Raw genomic sequence first — 12119 nt, 5'->3', positions numbered from 1 at the left:
CAAGCTATTTCGGCTCTTCTTCATGCAACCAGGGAAACTTTCCTTTGGAAATAATTTACTTTAAGATACACGATCCAAAAAATTTTCATATTGCCGAAACCCGGGACCTTTAGATCATCAGTCTAACGCTCTTCCAAATGAGCTATTTCCGCTCTTTTTCACGCAACCAGGGAAACTTTGTTTAGGAAAACAGTTTACTTTAATGTATACGACCCAAAAGCCTTTCTTGTTGCCGAAACCCGGGATCGAACCAGGGACCTTTAGATCTTCAGTCTAACGCTCTCCCAACTGAGCTATTTCGGCTCTTTTTCATGCAACCTGGGAAACTTTCCTTTGGATATAATTTACTTTAAGATACACGATCCAAAAAGATTTCATATTGCCGAAACCCGGGATCGAATCAGGGGTCCGATTCTACTATTGTCCTTATTTATAAGGATTCCCTTCGTAAGGACAAATCCTTATTTCGGTCTTAAGGATAGGATAAGGATCTTTCAAATATTTCACAAAATTCGTATTCTACAACCATTCTCCTTATGAGCAATCCCATCCTTACGAATGATAAGGAGAGTAAACACGCCGTGACGTTTTACCGGCAGCGTAGCCAATAGCGTTTCTTTCAGTTCAGCAGACGATTTTTTGGTAGTTTGAGTAGACAAGTCTTAGCCTCTTAGGCCCTCGTTCACTCCCTTTTAAAAACTGAGAGTGGGAAAAGCGCGAGTTATAAAATCTCCCTCGTGGAGTGAAAAAGCGTATGCCCGTCATATTTGTTTTCCTTCATACAGAGTGAAGGAGATTAAAAAATTAAACCCCTCGTGCTCATTGAATTTGAAGGAACGACTGAATTTACGAGTTTCTCCCTCAATTCGAGCGAGTGATTTTTTCCTGAGAGAGTAAAGTCACTCGCGAAGGAAATTATTAACGTTTGAAAGGTAAGGGAAAAGAAAAGATTCCTAGGCCTAATGCAACTGCCTAGGAAAAATGACACTTCATTATTAGTTTTAAAGAATATATCTCTAATTATTTAATTCAGTGGTGGTTGTTTGAATTCAGTGCGATTCTGCTATGATATTAAACATTCACTGGTGTTTTGATGGAAAAGAAATTAAATATTCATAAATGTGATGAAGTATTTTATTATTGTACAACAACGTAATTCTTTTGTGGAATAAGTCTTCATAAATGGAGAACCGTAACTTTTCGTAAATGTATATGCGAAACCTTCATGAATGACGAAAAGTCATCGTAAATCAATGACCAAAAGTCATCGTAAATCAATGATCGTTTAATATCAATACCTTAAACTGTGCCAGCGTAATATGCATAGTTACACCTAAATGCATAAACCTTCAGTAGAACCGCATTGGATTAAAACAATTTCGGTTTTAACTTCAAACCAATTTAAGTTATCAAATAAGCTTATAATAACAAATATCAAAGCGAGTCAATAAAAATCTCTAATTAGGTATAGTTATTTATTTTTGAACCTAATAATGAAAAGTCATTTTCACTAATGTAACTGAAAACATATTACCTTCACAACATAAGAATCTCCTTCGCGAGGGACTTTACTCCCTCACGAAAAAATCTCTCTAATTCGAAGAACCATTTTCAAACATGCAAACGCGAAAAAGCTTCCTTTTCACTTAAATCCCGTCTTGGTGTTTCCTCAATATGAGCTATAGTGGCTAAACGCAACATTTCTAACTCTATGAAAAATGCCGCCATATTTGAGTTTGAAAAACAAATAAGGATAGTTTGCAAGCCTTACGTCTCTAAGGACAGCTTTTTCTTCTCCTTAATTTAAGGATTATTTTTGATCCTTAATAAGGACAATTTTTAATAGGGAGAGGAGTAGAATACGAACTTTTGAGCATAAGGATAATTTCGAGGTTTAAGGACAATTTTTGATCCTTATAAATCATAAGGACAGTAGTAGAATCGGACCCCAGGGACCTTTAGATCTTCAATCTAAGACTCTCCGAACTGAGCTATTTCGGCTCTTTTTCACGCAACCAGGGAAACATTGCATAGGAAAACAGTTTACTTTAATGTATAAGACCCAAAAGCCTTTCTTGTTGCCGAAACCCGGGATCGAACCAGGGACCTTTAGATCTTCAGTCTAACGCTCTCCCAACTGAGCTATTTCGGCCCTGTTTCAAGCAACCAGGGAAACTTTCCTTTGAAAATAATTTACTTTAAGATACAGGATCCAAAAAGATTTCATATTGCCGAAACCCGGGATCGAACCAGGGACCTTTAGATCTTCAGCCTAACGCTCTCCCAACTGAGGTATTTCGGCTCTTTTTCATGCAACCAGGGAAACTTTCCTTTTGGAAATAATTTACTTTAAGATACAGGATCCAAAAAGATTTCATATTGCCGTAACCCGGGATCGAACCAGGGACCTTTAGATCTTCAATCTAACACTCTCCCAACTGAGCTATTTCGGCTCTTTTTCACGCAACAAGGAAACATTGCATAGGAAAACAGTTTACTTTAATGTATACGACCCAAAAGCCTTTCTTGTTGCCGAAACCCGGGATCGAACCAGGGACCTTCAGATCTTCAGTCAAACGTTCTCCCAACTGAGCTATTTCGGCTGTTTTCGTGCAACCAAGGAAACATTCCTTTGGAAAAAATTTACTTTAAGATACACGATCCAAAAACATTTCAAATTGCCGAAACCCGGGATCGAACCAGGGACCTTTAGATCTTCAGTCTAACTCTCTTCCAACATAGCTATTTCGGCTCTTTTTCACGCAACCAGGGAAACTTTGCTTAGGAAAACATTTTACTTTACTGTATACTACCCAAAAGCCTTTCTTCTTGCCGAAACCCGGGATCGAACAAGGGACCTTTAGATCTTCAGTCTAACGCTCTCCCAACAAGCTATTTCGGCTCTTCTTCATGCAACCAGGGAAACTTTCCTTTGGAAATAATTTACTTTAAGATACACGATCCAAAAAATTTTCATATTGCCGAAACCCGGGACCTTTAGATCATCAGTCTAACGCTCTTCCAAATGAGCTATTTCCGCTCTTTTTCACGCAACCAGGGAAACTTTGTTTAGGAAAACAGTTTACTTTAATATATACGACCCAAAAGCCTTTCTTGTTGCCGAAACCCGGGATCGAACCAGGGACCTTTAGATCTTCAGTCTAACGCTCTCCCAACTGAGCTATTTCGGCTCTTTTTCATGCAACCTGGGAAACTTTCCTTTGGATATAATTTACTTTAAGATACACGATCCAAAAAGATTTCATATTGCCGAAACCCGGGATCGAATCAGGGACCTTTAGATCTTCAATCTAACACTCTCCGAACTGAGCTATTTCGGCTCTTTTTCACGCAACCAGGGAAACATTGCATAGGAAAACAGTTTACTTTAATGTATACGACCCAAAAGCCTTTCTTGTTGCCGAAACCCGGGATCGAACCAGGGACCTTTAGATCTTCAGTCTAACGCTCTCCCAACTGAGCTATTTCGGCCCTGTTTCAAGCAACCAGGGAAACTTTCCTTTGAAAATAATTTACTTTAAGATACAGGATCCAAAAAGATTTCATATTGCCGAAACCCGGGATCGAACCAGGGACCTTTAGATCTTCAGCCTAACGCTCTCCCAACTGAGGTATTTCGGCTCTTTTTCATGCAACCAGGGAAACTTTCCTTTTGGAAATAATTTACTTTAAGATACAGGATCCAAAAAGATTTCATATTGCCGTAACCCGGGATCGAACCAGGGACCTTTAGATCTTCAATCTAACACTCTCCCAACTGAGCTATTTCGGCTCTTTTTCACGCAACAAGGAAACATTGCATAGGAAAACAGTTTACTTTAATGTATACGACCCAAAAGCCTTTCTTGTTGCCGAAACCCGGGATCGAACCAGGGACCTTCAGATCTTCAGTCTAACGTTCTCCCAACTGAGCTATTTCGGCTGTTTTCGTGCAACCAAGGAAACATTCCTTTGGAAAAAATTTACTTTAAGATACACGATCCAAAAACATTTCAAATTGCCGAAACCCGGGATCGAACCAGGGACCTTTAGATCTTCAGTCTAACGCTCTCCCAACTGAGCTATTCGGCTCTTTTTCACGCAACCAGGGAAACATTGCAAAGGAAAACAGTTTACTTTAATGTATACGACCCAAAAGCCTTTCTTGTTGCCGAAACCCGGGACCTTTAGACCTTCAGTCTAACGCTCTCCCAACTGAGCTATTTCGGCTCTTTTTCATGCAACCTGGGAAACTTTCCTTTGGATATAATTTACTTTAAGATACACGATCCAAAAAGATTTCATATTGCCGAAACCCGGGATCGAATCAGGGACCTTTAGATCTTCAATCTAACACTCTCCCAACTGAGCTATTTCGGCTCTTTTTCACGCAACCAGGGAAACATTGCATAGGAATACAGTTTACTTTATAGTATACGATCCAAAAGCCTTTCTTGTTGCCGAAACCCGGAATCGAACCAGGGACCTTTAGATCTTCAGTCTAACGCTCTCCCAACTGAGCTATTTCGGCTCTTTTTCATGCAACCAGGGAAACTTTCCTTTGGAAATAATTTACTTTAAGATACACGATCCAAAAAGATTTCATATTGCCGAAACCCGGGATCGAATCAGGGACCTTTAGATCTTCAATCTAACACTCTCCCAACTGAGCTATTTCGGCTCTTTTTCACGCAACAAGGAAACATTGCATAGGAAAACAGTTTACTTTAATGTATACGACCCAAAAGCCTTTCTTGTTGCCGAAACCCTAGATCGAACCAGGGACCTTCAGATCTTCAGTCTAACGTTCTCCCAACTGAGCTATTTCGGCTCTTTTTCATGCAAGCAGGGAAACTTTCCTTTGGATATAATTTACTTTAAGATACACGATCCAAAAACATTTCAAATTGCCGAAACCCGGGATCGAACCAGGGACCTTTAGGTCTTCAGTCTAACGCTCTCCCAACTGAGCTATTTCGGCTCTTTTTCACGCAACCAGGGAAACATTGCAAAGGAAAACAGTTTACTTTAATGTATACGACCCAAAAGCCTTTCTTGTTGCCGAAACCCGGGACCTTTAGACCTTCAGTCTAACGCTCTCCCAACTGAGCTATTTCGGCTCTTTTTCATGCAACCTGGGAAACTTTCCTTTGGATATAATTTACTTTAAGATACACGATCCAAAAAGATTTCATATTGCCGAAACCCGGGATCGAATCAGGGACCTTTAGATCTTCAATCTAACACTCTCCCAACTGAGCTATTTCGGCTCTTTTTCACGCAACCAGGGAAACATTGCATAGGAATACAGTTTACTTTAATGTATACGAACCAAAAGCCTTTCTTGTTGCCGAAACCCGGATTCGAACCAGGGACCTTTAGATCTTCAGTCTAACGCTCTCCCAACTGAGCTATTTCGGCTCTTTTTCATGCAAGCAGGGAAACTTTCCTTTGGATATAATTTACTTTAAGATACACGATCCAAAAAGATTTCATATTGCCGTAACCCGGGATCGAACCAGGGACCTTTAGATCATCAGTCTAACGCTCTCCCAACTGAGCTATTTCGGCTCTTTTTCATGCAACCAGGGAAACTTTCCTTTGGAAATAATTTAGTTTAAGATACACGATCCAAAAAGATTTCATATTGCCGAAACCCGGGATCGAATCAGAGACCTTTAGATCTTCAATCTAACGCTCTCCCAACTGAGCTATTTCGGCTCTTTTTCATGCAACCTGGGAAACTTTCCTTTGGATATAATTTACTTTAAGATACACGATCCAAAAAGATTTCATATTGCCGAAACCCGGGATCGAATCAGGGACCTTTAGATCTTCAATCTAACACTCTCCCAACTGAGCTATTTCGGCTCTTTTCACGCAACCAGGGAAACATTGCATAGGAATACAGTTTACTTTAATGTATACGAACCAAAAGCCTTTCTCGTTGCCGAAACCCGGAATCGAACCAGGGACCTTTAGATCTTCAGTCTAACGCTCTCCCAACTGAGCTATTTCGGCTCTTTTTCATGCAAGCAGGGAAACTTTCCTTTGGATATAATTTACTTTAAGATACACGATCCAAAAAGATTTCATATTGCCGAAACCCGGGATCGAATCAGGGACCTTTAGATCTTCAATCTAACACTCTCCCAACTGAGCTATTCCGGCTCTTTTTCACGCAACCAGGGAAACATTGCATAGGAAAACCGTTTACTTTAATGTATACGACCCAAAAGCCTTTCTTGTTGCCGAAACCCGGGATCGAACCAGGGACCTTTAGATCTTCAGTCTAACGCTCTCCCAACTGAGCTATTTCGGCTCTTTTTCATGCAACCAGGGAAACTTTCCTTTGGAAATAATGTACTTTAAGATACAGGATCCAAAAAGATTTCATATTGCCGAAACCCGGGATCGAATCAGGGACCTTTAGATCTTCAATCTAACACTCTCCCAACTGAGCTATTTCGGCTCTTTTTCACGCAACAAGGAAACATTGCATAGGAAAACAGTTTACTTTAATGTATACGACCCAAAAGCCTTTCTTGTTGCCGAAACCCGGGATCGAACCAGGGACCTTCAGATCTTCAGTCTAACGTTCTCCCAACTGAGCTATTTCGGCTGTTTTCGTGCAACCAAGGAAACATTCCTTTGGAAATAATTTACTTTAAGATACACGATCCAAAAACATTTCAAATTGCCGAAACCCGGGATCGTACCAGGGATCTTTAGATCTTCAGTCTAACGCTCTCCCAACTGAGCTATTTTGGCTCTTTTTCACGCAACCAGGGAAACATTGCAAAGGAAAACAGTTTACTTTAATGTATACGACCCAAAAGCCTTTCTTGTTGCCGAAACCCGGGACCTTTAGACCTTCAGTCTAACGCTCTCCCAACTGAGCTATTTCGGCTCTTTTTCATGCAACCTGGGAAACTTTCCTTTGGATATAATTTACTTTAAGATACACGATCCAAAAAGATTTCATATTGCCGAAACCCGGGATCGAATCAGGGACCTTTAGATCTTCAATCTAACACTCTCCCAACTGAGCTATTTCGGCTCTTTTTCACGCAACCAGGGAAACATTGCATAGGAATACAGTTTACTTTAATGTATACGACCCAAAAGCCTTTCTTGTTGCCGAAACCCGGAATCGAACCAAGGACCTTTAGATCTTCAGTCTAACGCTCTCCCAACTGAGCTATTTCGGCTCTTTTTCATGCAAGCAGGGAAACTTTCCTTTGGATATAATTTACTTTAAGATACACGATCCAAAAAGATTTCATATTGCCGAAACCCGGGATCGAATCAGGGACCTTTAGATCTTCAATCTAAAAACTCTCCCAACTGAGCTATTTCGGCTCTTTTTCACGCAACCAGGGAAACATTGCATAGGAGAACAGTTTACTTTAATGTATACAACCCAAAACCCTTTCTTGTTGCCGAAACCCGGGATCGAACCAGGGACCTTTAGATCTTCAGTCTAACGCTCTCCCAACTGAGCTATTTCGGCTCTTTTTCATGCAACCAGGGAAACTTTCCTTTGGAAATAATTTACTTTAAGATACAGGATCCAAAAAGATTTCATATTGCCGTAACCCGGGATCGAACCAGGGACCTTTAGATCTTCAGTCTAATGCTCTCCCAACTGAGCTATTTCGGCTCTTTTTCATGCAACCAGGGAAACTTTCCTTTGGAAATAATTTAGTTTAAGATACACGATCCAAAAAGATTTCATATTGCCGAAACCCGGGATTGAATCAGGGACCTTTAGATCTTCAATCTAACACTCTCCCAACTGAGCTATTTCGGCTCTTTTTCACGCAACAAGGAAACATTGCATAGGAAAACAGTTTACTTTAATGTATACGACCCAAAAGCCTTTCTTGTTGCCGAAACCCGGGATCGAACCAGGGACCTTTAGATCTTCAGTCTAACGCTCTCCCAACTGAGCTATTTCGGCTCTTTTTCATGCAACCAGGGAAACTTTCCTTTGGATATAATTTACTTTAAGATACACGATCCAAAAAGATTTCATATTGCCGAAACGCGGGATCGAATCAGGGACCTTTAGATCTTCAATCTAACACTCTCCCAACTGAGCCATTTCGGCTCTTTTTCACGCAACCAGGGAAACATTGCATAGGAAAACAGTTTACTTTAATGTATACGACCCAAAAGCCTTTCTTGTTGCCGAAACCCGGGATCGAACCAGGGACCTTCAGATCTTCAGTCTAACGTTCTCCCAACTGAGCTATTTCGGCTGTTTTCGTGCAACCAAGGAAACATTCCTTTGGAAATAATTTACTTTAAGATACACGATCCAAAAACATTTCAAATTGCCGAAACCCGGGATCGAACCAGGGATCTTTAGATCTTCAGTCTAACGCTCTCCCAACTGAGCTATTTCGGCTCTTTTTCACGCAACCAGGGAAACATGGCATAGGAAAACAGTTTACTTTAATGTATACAACCCAAAAGCCTTTCTTGTTGCCGAAACCCGGGATCGAACCAGGGACCTTTAGATCTTCAGTCTAACGCTCTCTCAACTGAGCTATTTCGGCTCTTTTTCATGCAACCAGGGAAACTTTCCTTTGGAAATAATTTACTTTAAGATACAGGATCCAAAAAGATTTCATATTGCCGTAACCCGGGATCGAACCAGGGACCTTTAGATCTTCAGTCTAATGCTCTCCCAACTGAGCTATTTCGGCTCTTTTTCATGCAACCAGGGAAACTTTCCTTTGGAAATAATTTAGTTTAAGATACACGATCCAAAAAGATTTCATATTGCCGAAACCCGGGATTGAATCAGGGACCTTTAGATCTTCAATCTAACACTCTCCCAACTGAGCTATTTCGGCTCTTTTTCACGCAACAAGGAAACATTGCATAGGAAAACAGTTTACTTTAATGTATACGACCCAAAAGCCTTTCTTGTTGCCGAAACCCGGGATCGAACCAGGGACCTTTAGATCTTCAGTCTAACGCTCTCCCAACTGAGCTATTTCGGCTCTTTTTCATGCAACCAGGGAAACTTTCCTTTGGAAATAATTTACTTTAAGATACAGGATCCAAAAAGATTTCATATTGCCGTAACCCGGGATCGAACCAGAGACCTTTAGACCTTCAGTCTAACGCTCTCCCAACTGAGCTATTTCGGCTCTTTTTCATGCAACCAGGGAATCTTTCCTTTGGAAATAATTTAGTTTGAGATACACGATCCAAAAAGATTTCATATTGCCGAAACCCGGGATCGAATCAGGGACCTTTAGATCTTCAATCTAACACTCTCCCAACTGAGCTATTTCGGCTCTTTTTCACGCAACAAGGAAACATTGCATAGGAAAACAGTTTACTTTAATGTATACGACCCAAAAGCCTTTCTTGTTGCTGAAACCCGGGATCGAACCAGGGACCTTTAGATCTTCAGTCTAACGCTCTCCCAACTGAGCCATTTCGGCTCTTTTTCATGCAACCAGGGAAACTTTCCTTTGGATATAATTTACTTTAAGATACACGATCCAAAAAGATTTCATATTGCCGAAACCCGGGATCGAATCAGGGACCTTTAGATCTTCAATCTAACACTCTCCCAACTGAGCCATTTCGGCTCTTTTTCACGCAACCAGGGAAACATTGCATAGGAAAACAGTTTACTTTAATGTATACGACCCAAAAGCCTTTCTTGTTGCCGAAACACGGGATCGAACCAGGGACCTTCAGATCTTCAGTCTAACGTTCTCCCAACTGAGCTATTTCGGCTGTTTTCGTGCAACCAAGGAAACATTCCTTTGGAAATAATTTACTTTAATGTATACGACCCAAAAGCCTTTCTTGTTGCCGAAACCCGGGACCTTTAGACCTTCAGTCTAACGCTCTCCCAACTGAGCTATTTCGGCTCTTTTTCACGCAACCAGGGAAACATTGCATAGGAAAACAGTTTACTTTAATGTATACAACCCAAAAGCCTTTCTTGTTGCCGAAACCCGGGACCTTTAGATCTTCAGTCTAACGCTCTCCCAACTGAGCTATTTCGGCTCTTTTTCATGCAACCAGGGAAACTTTCCTTTGGAAATAATTTACTTTAAGATACAGGATCCAAAAAGATTTCATATTGCCGTAACCCGGGATCGAACCAGGGACCTTTAGATCTTTAGTCTAATGCTCTCCCAACTGAGCTATTTCGGCTCTTTTTCATGCAACCAGGGAAACTTTCCTTTGGAAATAATTTAGTTTAAGATACACGATCCAAAAAGATTTCATATTGCCGAAAACCGGGATTGAATCAGGGACCTTTAGATCTTCAATCTAACACTCTCATAACTGAGCTATTTCGGCTCTTTTTCACGCAACAAGGAAACATTGCATAGGAAAACAGTTTACTTTAATGTATACGACCCAAAAGCCTTTCTTGTTGCCGAAACCCGGGATCGAACCAGGGACCTTTAGATCTTCAGTCTAACGCTCTCCCAACTGAGCTATTTCGGCTCTTTTTCATGCAACCAGGGAAACTTTCCTTTGGAAATAATTTACTTTAAGATACAGGATCCAAAAAGATTTCATATTGCCGTAACCCGGGATCGAACCAGGGACCTTTAGACCTTCAGTCTAACGCTCTCCCAACTGAGCTATTTCGGCTCTTTTTCATGCAACCAGGGAATCTTTCCTTTGGAAATAATTTAGTTTAAGATACACGATCCAAAAAGATTTCATATTGCCGAAACCCGGGATCGAATCAGGGACCTTTAGATCTTCAATCTAACACTCTCCCAACTGAGCTATTTCGGCTCTTTTTCACGCAACAAGGAAACATTGCATAGGAAAACAGTTTACTTTAATGTATACGACCCAAAAGCCTTTCTTGTTGCCGAAACCCGGGATCGAACCAGGGACCTTCAGATCTTCAGTCTAACGTTCTCCCAACTGAGCTATTTCGGCTGTTTTCGTGCAACCAAGGAAACATTCCTTTGGAAATAATTTACTTTAAGATACACGATCCAAAAACATTTCAAATTGCCGAAACCCGGGATCAAACCAGGGACCTTTAGATCTTCAGTCTAACGCTCTCCCAACTGAGCTATTTCGGCTCTTTTTCACGCAACCAGGGAAACATTGCAAAGGAAAACAGTTTACTTCAATGTATACGACCCAAAAGCCTTTCTTGTTGCCGAAACCCGGGACCTTTAGAACTTCAGTCTAACGCTCTCCCAACTGAGCTATTTCGGCTCTTTTTCATGCAACCTGGGAAACTTTCCTTTGGATATAATTTACTTTAAGATACACGATCCAAAAAGATTTCATATTGCCGAAACCCGGGATCGAATCAGGGACCTTTAGATCTTCAATCTAACACTCTCCCAACTGAGCTATTTCGGCTCTTTTTCACGCAACCAGGGAAACATTGCATAGGAATACAGTTTACTTTAATGTATACGACCCAAAAGCCTTTCTTGTTGCCGAAACCCGGAATCGAACCAGGGACCTTTAGATCTTCAGTCTAACGTTCTCCCAACTGAGCTAATTCGGATCTTTTTCACGCAACCAGGGAAACTTTCCTTTGGAAATAATTTACTTTAAGATACACGCTCCAAAAAGATTTCATATTGCCGAAACCCTGGATCGAACCCGGGACCTTTAGATCTTCATTCAACGCTTTCCCAACTGAGCTATTTCGGCTCTTCTTCATGCAACCAGGGAAACTTTCCTTTGGAAATAATTTACTTTAAGATACACGATCCAAAAAGATTTCATATTGCCGAAACCCGGGACCTTTAGATCTTCAGTCTAACGCTCTACCAACTGAGCTATTTCGGCTCTTTTTCATGCAACCAGGGAAACTTTCCTTAGGAAAACAGCTTAATTTAATGTACACGACCCATAACGCTTTCGTGTTGCCGAAACCCGGGGTCGAACCAGGGACCTTTGGATCTTCAGTCTAACTCTCTTCCAACTGAGCTATTTCGGCTCTTTTTCACGCAACCAGGGAAACTTTACTTAGGAAAACATTTTACTTTACTGTATACGACCCAAAAGCCTTTCTTCTTGCCGAAACCCGGGGTCGAACCAGGGACCTTTAGATCTTCAGACTAACACTCTCCCAACTGAGCTATTTCGGC

General features: G+C 41.0%; 19 non-coding genes across 19 annotated transcripts; all 19 read right to left on the bottom strand.

Moving 5' to 3' along the window:
* Nucleotides 1–230: 230 nt before the first annotated feature.
* Nucleotides 231–303, bottom strand: TRNAF-GAA (transfer RNA phenylalanine (anticodon GAA)). The gene has a single exon. It is a non-coding gene; the product is annotated as a tRNA-Phe (tRNA).
* A 1776-nt stretch (nucleotides 304–2079) lies between these two features.
* TRNAF-GAA (transfer RNA phenylalanine (anticodon GAA)) lies at nucleotides 2080–2152 on the bottom strand. The gene has a single exon. It is a non-coding gene; the product is annotated as a tRNA-Phe (tRNA).
* A 966-nt stretch (nucleotides 2153–3118) lies between these two features.
* TRNAF-GAA (transfer RNA phenylalanine (anticodon GAA)) lies at nucleotides 3119–3191 on the bottom strand. Its single transcript has one exon. It is a non-coding gene; the product is annotated as a tRNA-Phe (tRNA).
* A 228-nt stretch (nucleotides 3192–3419) lies between these two features.
* Nucleotides 3420–3492, bottom strand: TRNAF-GAA (transfer RNA phenylalanine (anticodon GAA)). The gene has a single exon. It is a non-coding gene; the product is annotated as a tRNA-Phe (tRNA).
* Nucleotides 3493–4458: 966 nt separating this feature from the next.
* TRNAF-GAA (transfer RNA phenylalanine (anticodon GAA)) lies at nucleotides 4459–4531 on the bottom strand. The gene has a single exon. It is a non-coding gene; the product is annotated as a tRNA-Phe (tRNA).
* An 817-nt stretch (nucleotides 4532–5348) lies between these two features.
* Nucleotides 5349–5421, bottom strand: TRNAF-GAA (transfer RNA phenylalanine (anticodon GAA)). Its single transcript has one exon. It is a non-coding gene; the product is annotated as a tRNA-Phe (tRNA).
* A 77-nt stretch (nucleotides 5422–5498) lies between these two features.
* Nucleotides 5499–5571, bottom strand: TRNAI-GAU (transfer RNA isoleucine (anticodon GAU)). The gene has a single exon. It is a non-coding gene; the product is annotated as a tRNA-Ile (tRNA).
* A 377-nt stretch (nucleotides 5572–5948) lies between these two features.
* TRNAF-GAA (transfer RNA phenylalanine (anticodon GAA)) lies at nucleotides 5949–6021 on the bottom strand. The gene has a single exon. It is a non-coding gene; the product is annotated as a tRNA-Phe (tRNA).
* Nucleotides 6022–6249: 228 nt separating this feature from the next.
* Nucleotides 6250–6322, bottom strand: TRNAF-GAA (transfer RNA phenylalanine (anticodon GAA)). The gene has a single exon. It is a non-coding gene; the product is annotated as a tRNA-Phe (tRNA).
* Nucleotides 6323–7138: 816 nt separating this feature from the next.
* On the bottom strand, nucleotides 7139–7211 carry TRNAF-GAA (transfer RNA phenylalanine (anticodon GAA)). Its single transcript has one exon. It is a non-coding gene; the product is annotated as a tRNA-Phe (tRNA).
* A 229-nt stretch (nucleotides 7212–7440) lies between these two features.
* Nucleotides 7441–7513, bottom strand: TRNAF-GAA (transfer RNA phenylalanine (anticodon GAA)). The gene has a single exon. It is a non-coding gene; the product is annotated as a tRNA-Phe (tRNA).
* A 377-nt stretch (nucleotides 7514–7890) lies between these two features.
* TRNAF-GAA (transfer RNA phenylalanine (anticodon GAA)) lies at nucleotides 7891–7963 on the bottom strand. Its single transcript has one exon. It is a non-coding gene; the product is annotated as a tRNA-Phe (tRNA).
* Nucleotides 7964–8340: 377 nt separating this feature from the next.
* Nucleotides 8341–8413, bottom strand: TRNAF-GAA (transfer RNA phenylalanine (anticodon GAA)). The gene has a single exon. It is a non-coding gene; the product is annotated as a tRNA-Phe (tRNA).
* Nucleotides 8414–8491: 78 nt separating this feature from the next.
* TRNAF-GAA (transfer RNA phenylalanine (anticodon GAA)) lies at nucleotides 8492–8564 on the bottom strand. Its single transcript has one exon. It is a non-coding gene; the product is annotated as a tRNA-Phe (tRNA).
* Nucleotides 8565–8941: 377 nt separating this feature from the next.
* On the bottom strand, nucleotides 8942–9014 carry TRNAF-GAA (transfer RNA phenylalanine (anticodon GAA)). Its single transcript has one exon. It is a non-coding gene; the product is annotated as a tRNA-Phe (tRNA).
* Nucleotides 9015–9391: 377 nt separating this feature from the next.
* Nucleotides 9392–9464, bottom strand: TRNAF-GAA (transfer RNA phenylalanine (anticodon GAA)). Its single transcript has one exon. It is a non-coding gene; the product is annotated as a tRNA-Phe (tRNA).
* A 654-nt stretch (nucleotides 9465–10118) lies between these two features.
* On the bottom strand, nucleotides 10119–10191 carry TRNAF-AAA (transfer RNA phenylalanine (anticodon AAA)). Its single transcript has one exon. It is a non-coding gene; the product is annotated as a tRNA-Phe (tRNA).
* A 227-nt stretch (nucleotides 10192–10418) lies between these two features.
* Nucleotides 10419–10491, bottom strand: TRNAF-GAA (transfer RNA phenylalanine (anticodon GAA)). Its single transcript has one exon. It is a non-coding gene; the product is annotated as a tRNA-Phe (tRNA).
* A 526-nt stretch (nucleotides 10492–11017) lies between these two features.
* Nucleotides 11018–11090, bottom strand: TRNAF-GAA (transfer RNA phenylalanine (anticodon GAA)). The gene has a single exon. It is a non-coding gene; the product is annotated as a tRNA-Phe (tRNA).
* Between the last annotated feature and the right edge of the window lie 1029 nt (nucleotides 11091–12119).

The sequence above is a fragment of the Phalangium opilio genome, unplaced genomic scaffold, assembly GCF_054372755.1.
Source record: "Phalangium opilio isolate 3A_F unplaced genomic scaffold, DU_Popi_V2 ptg000038l_1, whole genome shotgun sequence".
In the NCBI taxonomy this organism is placed as follows: Eukaryota; Metazoa; Arthropoda; class Arachnida; order Opiliones; family Phalangiidae; genus Phalangium; species Phalangium opilio.
Note: the sequence above shows the minus strand (reverse complement) of the source record. Positions and strands in the feature narration are given on the sequence as shown.